Source organism: Amphimedon queenslandica, unplaced genomic scaffold (genome assembly GCF_000090795.2).
Source record: "Amphimedon queenslandica unplaced genomic scaffold, v1.1 AMPQUscaffold_13428, whole genome shotgun sequence".
Classification (NCBI taxonomy): Eukaryota; Metazoa; Porifera; class Demospongiae; order Haplosclerida; family Niphatidae; genus Amphimedon; species Amphimedon queenslandica.
This window is the reverse complement of record NW_003546336.1, coordinates 252,217-261,345: the sequence shown is the minus strand read 5'-3', so window position 1 is coordinate 261,345 and position 9,129 is coordinate 252,217. Positions and strand designations below refer to the sequence as shown.

The window sequence follows — 9,129 nt, the reverse complement described above, 5'->3', positions numbered from 1 at the left end:
CAGTATTAAATGAATGAAAATTACTTGAGTTAAAAAGTAGCTTAAATTTATAAAAAAAGAATTCTTTGATCTTAACTTTAATGGAAGAGAGAGAGAGAGACAAATCAATGGGTGGGAGAGAGTTCCAAAGTCTTGGGAATTGATGGAAAAAACTATGCCTAGCAGATAAAGGAATATAAGAAGAGTGAACCAATCTGAAAGAAGTACCGAACCATGTACTGGCAGAAAAAAATGAGAAGTAGTCCAAGATATCAAAGTGAGGCATACGGGACCTTAGCTGGGAAATGAAGAACAAACGAGATCTATTACCTAGCACCACTGAGACACCCCCTAGACTATAGAACTGTAAAAGGAGAGGGCGATTGCATCCCTCCTGATACTTCCCCAGTCGGGAAACATCACGAGTTGAGTAAAGAGAAAAGGAAGGAAAAAATTGGGTCCTGGAGATAAATAGATAGAGCGTCGCTTAAGTTCAGAAAGTCTTTCACTTCTGTAATAGTGCCTTTACCTAAGCCCTGTACAAATAGAAGACCATTGTCAAGTGATGGGACTTGGGCCATTTCTGAGAAAAAAATCTGACGATTACACTGTTAGAAGGAGAATCGGAATTGAAGAAGAGAAGGAAGATCATTAATGCATGCAGCAAATTATAAGTGATTAATTTTCTTCATAAGGAACAATACTTATTGACTCTATAGTACTTTGAAATATTGTAATAAACTGATTCCAATCAAAATCAGAGTTTTATATTATTTTTCAGTCAAACTCAGTTGAGACATAATAGTATACAGTTCAGTAGTAGCATACAGTAGTAGTTCACATGGCTATAGCTAGACTGTGGACTCTAACAGGAGAGTATGGTAGTGCACTAGTGCTGATGAACTTGCACAACACAGAAGAGAAGCATCTTAAAGTTCTTTCACAGCTTGTTGAGTGTGTGAGTCTTCACTGCTACAGTACATGAGACTAGGAGGGACTGCAGTACTGTCTGACACACACTCACTCCAGAATAGTAAAGTTAAATGGATACCTACAAAGCAATATCTGTTTGCTACTGTACTGTATACTTACCCTTTTAAAGCACTGTACTGATGTACATGTATATCGGGTTATTCTTGAGGCACTAATATTTCATTTTAACAGCAAATGCAACTTTAGCAGAATAACTACTTGTTCTTTAAGATTTGTAGTTTTTTGTTACAAATGATGAAGACCACAATGATGACAGCCGTGAGGACTAGTATTACAATCAAAGGTATTGCCACATTTGGATAAACTGGGTCGTTACGATGGTCATTATTCATCAGGCTCTTAAAATAAGAGCATTGATCAGTTAGTAGGATCATAGTGTAGCAGGTGCCACAAAATTGAACTTCGAAACACTTTGCTCCAGCTAAGAGTAAGGATAGTAAAAGAATTACTAGAAGAATGCACAAATTATTCATTTTCTTTTCCTCTGATGGCTTGACCACCTGGTTTGTTTACAAAGTCAAAGTTTCACTGTAGTAACTAGATTTAGCCCCTTATTTATAAGAATGGCTGCTGAATAGCTTGAAATGTGACCACACTGATGTAGTCTAACACTGATGAAGGTTTATTATCTTGTAGGATACTCTTCTCTTCATCTTTGATAGCTACCACTGTTGCTTGAGACAGTACTTGATTAGAGGAAAGACATTTAGTACAAGTAGTATCACCAATGAAGGTGTAATTATATTCGCGACCATTATTACGTTACTTTGAAAATAACCTGGCATAAATATACAGTAATTAGAATGAGTTAGGCCTGAAGTGCCTCGTCATTAATTATTTTGTACTGATTAAAGATATTATCAAACTGGCCTGCTTTAACATGTTACATCAACCACTAAAGTTGAAATGAATGTGTGTTTGATGTACAGTCACTCTATTGTGAACACTATTAAAGGCTGGTTTACAATATGACACTAGGCCAGTGTATTGTCATCAAAAGCATGTGGGATTTCACCTGTGACTCATGCTTTATGCTAGAGTTGAACATAAATTTAACTCCAGCATCAACACAACGTCAGGCCTAGTGTAATATTGTAAACCAACCTTAACTATTGCCAGTGTGATTAGTTTCTTTATTTCCTTTTATTCTATCCACTGGTACTACATGAATATCAGTTGCTAATTAAAAGCACACTGATCACACAGATTGTTTGTAATCAAGTTATGTCCACTTTAGTATTGGAATTACAGTACAGATTTGAGATCAGTACTTGGAATAATAGTATTCAAGGACAGTCAATAGTTTAAGTTCAACATAGCTGCTCTGACAAAAACAGATTCTATTAATTATACACCACATATTAAATTTTTTAATTTAATTTAATAAAGTTTTACAGGACAAAGACAGTAGAAGAGAGAAACAAAATAAAATGATACAAATGAAAGAGATTGACCTGCAGGAAGGCAAGAACTGGTCTAGCCCCCATGCAGAGCAGGACGGGGAAATTCCCTTGCTATTATTAACTCTTGAAGGAGAAGGAGGCTCTTCAGCTGGCGTTGGCTTCATTTTTCTTTTGTTGGTAGCCATATGATTAGTTGTTTTCAATTGAGATAATTACTACAGTTATTGATGTTGTGTAGGGAAGTAAAGAATGTTGTATTAGCTCATTTGGTAAGGAATCGAACAAGATTTGATCTTCCCCTTCCTCTTTGAATCAGGCGAATCTAATTTCCTCTTCTTCGAATGATATAACACTATTTCTAATTTTTTAAATAATACTTATTTATTATATTATTTTCAGAGCTGAACTGCTTGAGAGGGACAGGGACAGAGAGCAACAGATTACTCAGCTATTTGAAGAGAGAGGCGACCATTACTCGCTCATTCTTGTCAGCATCAACAACAAGCAATGGACTCAAAAGGAGGAAGTATTTATAAAGATACAAGAAATCAATATATTTTTATTAATCATCAAAATTTTAAACTCCATGCCATGGACATGAGATATTATATTTCGCTTCTAATTTTAATCCTATATACAATATATGTGGTGATAATGTTATTTCATTCTTAATGAATTATTATACTAATAATGCTGATACAATTCAGTAGGTAGATAGAATTTGTAAGCAAAAGGAATTTAAGGAAATACAGTATACTCATTTTATTATAAATAAAATTAATTTGTGATGAGTAGATATCATGTTTTTATGATGATATGAAGAAATTATTGTAATAAATATTCCTTTTAAATAGTCTTGCCATGCCTTTTTGCTATTTGCAGAGGAGGGGGCATGGCAAGACTACCTTTTTAATTGTTCTACCATGACCTGTTTGAAATTGATAAATCAGATTGCTTCATACAAGGTTAATGCAGTACTGGGGGCAAGCCCATGCTACATGATCTAGACTGGAACAGGAGCTACAGACGTGTTGGTAATGACATTTTGTGTGCTTGCAATAGTCGTTACTATATTTCTTGTGGTTCTTTGACCAGAAGATACGAATGGGTCCTTCCTGCTTTGGTGGGTTGAGGGGCTCCTCCTCTCCCATGTTGCCACTGCACTAAATGGTCGGAATGTGTCTGTTGTCCAAGTATTATTTCAGGCTTTGCTTTCACTTTTGTTCAATGGTTTAGTCTCAATTTCAGAAAGTTTGTATTTCCACTGGTCAATTAGGGAGTCTCTCTATGATAAATCTTGTCCTTATTTTGGAGATTTTTAAAGAATTTTATTTGCAAATTAGGTCTATTGTTTTTTACTTCTTTTTGTAATATATCAAAAAATCAAGTATTGGCAGTTTCTTTTCTAATTCAGAGTCTGACTTCTTATTCGTAGTTAAACCCTGTGTAATTGATTGTTGTTGTTAGCTATTTCCAAAAATTTAATTTATATTTCTGATATTAAGATACCTAAGTGAAGAAGTGAAAAGAGAACAAGGGACATTCACATCAAAATTACAGAGATTCGTCTGCAGGAGAAGATTGGCGAGCGTTGCTCTACCTCCTGAAGTTTAGTGATTTGGAACATACTAGGCAGTTAAAAGGGGTGGATTATTTACTGAATACAGCAAGTTTTCTATTTGAATGCAACAATGTCACACATAGCCAGCCAACAGAGTGGAGAAAGAGATTCCTACCCCGAGTTACCTCCTGTATGATTTTGATCTTCAGAATCTTCTGCAGGCAAATGTACTACTATGCTATGATAAGCATTTACCATTTATTGCTATAATCATCATTATATGTAATGTATTTTATGATTTCACTAAAATAAGTAAAACTGCATGAGCAGTTCTTGTAGAGCAAAGATTGTGAAAAAATTAACCACAGAAGAGATATGGCCTCCCTATATAGCTTTCTCTCCCCCAGACTGTAACCCCTCTCAAGTGGGAACAAGCACTAGCAGAAGATACCCCCCCTCCTAGCTCTCTCAATTGAGATACCAGTGCCACTTTATCCACAAGGAGCTCCTTGAATTCAATGAAGGAACCTTTTGAGATCTTCTCTATTGCTTTCCCTGGTGTAGGGGGTAGGCCCGAAGCTAATGCTAAGGGGGAGTGGTAAGGACATCTGCTGGCCAGCCTGGAAAAGGGTCCAGAGGAGCTGTTCCTGATGTACTACCCCAAGAAGCTGCCAAGTCCACAGTCCCAGAGGCCCCAGTGGGATGAGGAACTCTCAGGCTTAGGGAGGTTCTTGCACCTCCTGTGAAAACATGGAACACGGTTCCTGCAGACCTGTCCCACTTGTGTGCAATAACAAGAACTTGAGAACACACCATTTTTTGTTACACGAACAGCAGCAGCACCTACCAGGGAGATTGAGGATAGGGTAGTGCCATCTCCAGGGGATACACAGAAAGGGTGACCCCTAGGCTCCTCAAGGCTGACCACATGGCTTCATTCTCAAACTGTCCACTAAAAGGGTCTTCAATGCCTGCTTTTCCCTTTCAATCCACACCACTCTCTTAGCTTTAATATAGGTACATGTACGTGTACCTCAGCTTCCTCATCAGATTCTTCCTTCTCTTGCTGTTCTCTCTTCTCAGTAACTTTAATAGATGGCATTCCTAGCACCTCCCTTGCTTCATCAATTACTATAACTTTATCATTCTCTTCCTGTTGATCTGCATGTGTCTGCATGCACTTGCCAATTTAAATACACGTAGTCAAATTTAAAATAATGTTATATGTCCTACAACTCTTTGTTGGCCTTTTTTGTCAAATAAGCTCTTGCAACCTTTGAATCTACATCATTTTTGACACTTTTTGTGTTGTAATTAATTGTGTTGATAGTTTTTTTGAGTGAATAGTGCTTTCCAGACTTTTTCACCTTTTCTATCAATGACAGTTTTTGAATTGCAATATTAAGATTAGGGACATTCTTTAGGAATGAATTCAAGCACCTTTTCTTGATGCTGCTACTAATTTGATAAAGAATTTTCTTCATAAGGAATAATACTTATTGACTATAAAAGTACTTTGAAATATTTTAACTCAGACTTTCTCACACTAAAGGTCTCTAGTTGATAAAGGGACGTCCTTTACTATACTACAGGCCTCTAGTTGTTGCTACATCTCCAATTTTGAATTTATTTGTTTTATTCTAATATTTTACAATTTTGCCTTATCAACACTCCAGCCAAATTAATAGCTGCATCTCCCATTGTTGGCAGTGAATGGTTTTTTTTATCATCACCTTCTATATTATTGATAATGCACCACCCTTGCTTGAACTATTACTCATTATGAAAACAATATTAAGTGAATTCTTCTCCTTTACTATTATATTTTACAAATTTTGCCTTACCAATGGTCCAGCCCAAATTCTGCAAGCAATCAACATAGGCATTAAACCTTTTGATGTCTTTATTACCAACAGGAAACTTTCAGGCCAGGCATCCAGACTGTTTCCTTTAAACTGCCACTTTCTTGAATTAACCATTACATCAGATTCAGCAAAGAAGAACCAAAGAACTTTTCAAAGAAAATTTATAAGAAGAGAAGGACACAAAGAAGAAAGCCCCATCCAATTAATACTATTACATGATAATTTGAAAATTTTACCAAGATAGATTATGATAATATTCAGACCAAAGACAGAGCATGATCTGATTTGGTCCCCAGACTGCAGGCCACCTGATGCTGCATTAGCAGTGACTATAGTCATTGAATGTGCAGGTTGCATGGGCATGATAGATGATACCTAATTTGAGTAACTACAACAATGCATATTTAAGGCTTAAGCTAGAGCACAAAAATTAAGTTAAAAAATAATTTATTTAATAATTAATTTTTCATTAATCATGATACATAGCTTGTTAAAATCACAAGTCATGTCATCTTCACATTTCGTTGATCACAATATTCATAAATTCCATGTTGCGACGGAGTAAGAAAAGGAAGTGTGCAGTGAGTCGTAAGTTCTGCTTGATATGTCTTCTTTACTTTTCACTTCAGCTATATCAAGCATCCAGTTCTCCAAATAAGGTATCATATTTGACAACTCTTCAATGATCTTCAATAAACTTTCAAACAGCGATAGAAGTATGTTTAGCTGACTATCTCTGTAGTTGTTCTTTCAATATTAGTACTTTTATTTTTCAAAACAAGTAATTATGCATGCCTACCTTCTGATACCAGACAGCAGTCAGAATTGCACTGCTAACATACATGTACTCGAAAAAAATTATTGATCATAATGCAACTTATGTATTGCTAAATCTCTGATCTTTGGAGTTGATCAAGTTAAAGGACCTTGCCTCATGAACTGCTTCATATTGCATGCCTTCGCTGCATAGCCGTAGCATATAACTATATTTAAAAATATTTTTTGGCAATTTAAATCAAAAATTAACATACAACAATACAACAATGTATGGTGCAACAGTTCATTTGCACTTTCATGCTGCGTGTTGCTTACTGAAGGTCATTTGCTGCACAGTGCCAAATGTTTGAACAATAATAATTATTAAAAAAAAAAATAATTTAATAGATAAGTTTTTAGTCTTAGTGTTGTCTTGATGCCTTTGTCCTAAAACCACATAAAGAAACATAACAAGTGAAATATGTACTAAAGCTTACTTTAATTATGTAAGACTCATTATGTGATGATATCAGTGGTATCATGGCCCATTGAAAGATAGAGGTAAATTGCAAGAATGAGGCACTAAAGAAAGAAAAAGGGTAGGAAGAAAGACAGGTGCATAGCCATGAATTGTAGTGTTAATTCAAATTTTTTGCAAAAGTAATGATTTTCAGTAATGGTAATGGCTCTAATAACTTGTTTATTTGAGACATAGTGGCAATGGCATTCATGCACATGTATTTGTACCTGTGCTACACTCAATTAGTGAGTCAGTATCATACATGTAGGCCTGTGACAATTACCATTACAATTACCGCGGATTCCATTGACTTAATTTTAAAAGTTAATATTTTAGATGTACATGTACCTATATCAGCAGTACATGTATATGTCTGATGTTGCTAATGCATTTATTTACTTCACAGATGCGCTAGTCTGGCCCTGTCTCCGTCACACAGGGTTTGCACAACAAAGACACATAGCCAGACTGAGGTGTGCAAACAACTGATACTAGGCTCTCCCTGCCTGGAGATGAGGCTGGATGTACATGTAGAAGTAAATTACAAAACTTTGTCTATAGACTTACTAAAAGGTCCTGCATTAACTGGAATCATGGTGCACGATCCAACACCATCTTTTGATATTGTAATGAACGTTCCAGCTGATAAGCTGCATCGCCAGCATTCTTCTGCCCATTCTTCTTTTACGGTAAAAAAGTTGATAACAGCAGAGAGTTCAGCCTGCCTCAATTTATGATAGGCTCTTAAAAAGGGATTGCCCTTTACGAACACTAATGGAGTAGGTCCTCCTGCGATGCCAAGGACGGCATCCCTTAGAAACAATTCAAAATTCCTGACAGTGTCTGCAGGCGTTGCTCCTGTTAAAAACAAATGCATCACTTTGAGATAAAACTAAAATAAACAGTATTCATTAACTTCCAACTTTCCTACTATAAATAGAAAAAGCATTCAACGAAGCTTTTATATGAGACTTATTAAAATGGAGGATTTATTATGGTAGTAGAACTTTAGAAACAGGAACCAAAGCCCATATTACAATCAGGGTTGTTGTAATTATTTAGAGTCATTAATCATTATGATTGCAATTACTTGATGATTGGCAATGTAATCATTTGAATTAGAATTAGTTTTAACCATTGACTAAATCAATCGTTAGAATTACAATTACTCAGCCAAACCGCACCCTACCGGAATTCCCTTTCTTTAAAGAAATTTCTTATACCATTTTTATTTGCTGCAAGACATCATTTTTAGAGTAATTATGTTTCTGGCGGAGAAGGCATCCATCTTTGTGTAGTGATCTACTGGTACAGGTGGAAGTGAACACCCTCTCATTCTATTGCAGCCCATTGAAGGTACTTGTGGGGATTCTAATTTTGGAATTTCTCTCCTAATAAAAATAAACATTTATGTTAATGATCTTTATCAGGGCTGTAAGAATTATGCTTGCACTACCCATGGGTAGTGATATTGAAAATTGAGCGGCTGCAGTGAACTCCACTATATCACTAAACTTATTGTAAAGTATGTTTATCTATAACTACATGCCATACATTTAAACACCAACATATTTGGGATACACGGAATATAGTGGCAGGAACTGATTCTTTATTAATTTTTTGTAGCTAATAGCCAAAATGCCTCTGTAATATCGAAGTTTTCTGTGGAACTTGTTTGTATCAGAGTTACTTTACTTTTTTGAAGCCCATTCACTTACGAGTGTCATTACTTTTTTGGATTTAAGGTCTTCCTTAGTACTGGCAGCTACAATTACTGGATGTCTTCTCATTTTGTTTAAGTATGGCTTCAGTGGCCACCATCTCTTCTTCAATACATCTTTTTGCCTCTTCAGAGATATCAATGGCAAAAATAAATCCTCCTTTGAATCTAAAGGAAAGCTGGCAGTTTGATTCAGTCCAATAGTATTTCTGCTGGTAAACCTTGATGACACCAAATATGGGCGTACCTTTTACACCCGGCTCACCACATTAAAGACTAATTTTGTTAAGATGTTTACACAATAGAATCCATAGCTTTTATCCTCCCTTAGT

At 35.8% G+C, this 9,129-nt stretch overlaps 1 long non-coding RNA gene across 2 annotated transcripts; it reads right to left on the bottom strand.

Annotated features, from left to right (window-relative positions):
• Positions 1-6,902: 6,902 nt before the first annotated feature.
• Positions 6,903-9,118, bottom strand: LOC109581639 (uncharacterized). Of its 2 annotated transcripts, XR_002184712.1 has the most exons (5): positions 8,808-9,118; positions 8,301-8,468; positions 7,645-7,935; positions 7,055-7,139; positions 6,903-7,004 (listed from the first exon to the last, which is right to left on the bottom strand). It is a non-coding gene; the product is annotated as an uncharacterized LOC109581639 (long non-coding RNA). The 2 variants fall into 2 exon arrangements; XR_002184711.1 differs by having other exon boundaries at positions 7,645-8,468.
• Positions 9,119-9,129: the final 11 nt, after the last annotated feature.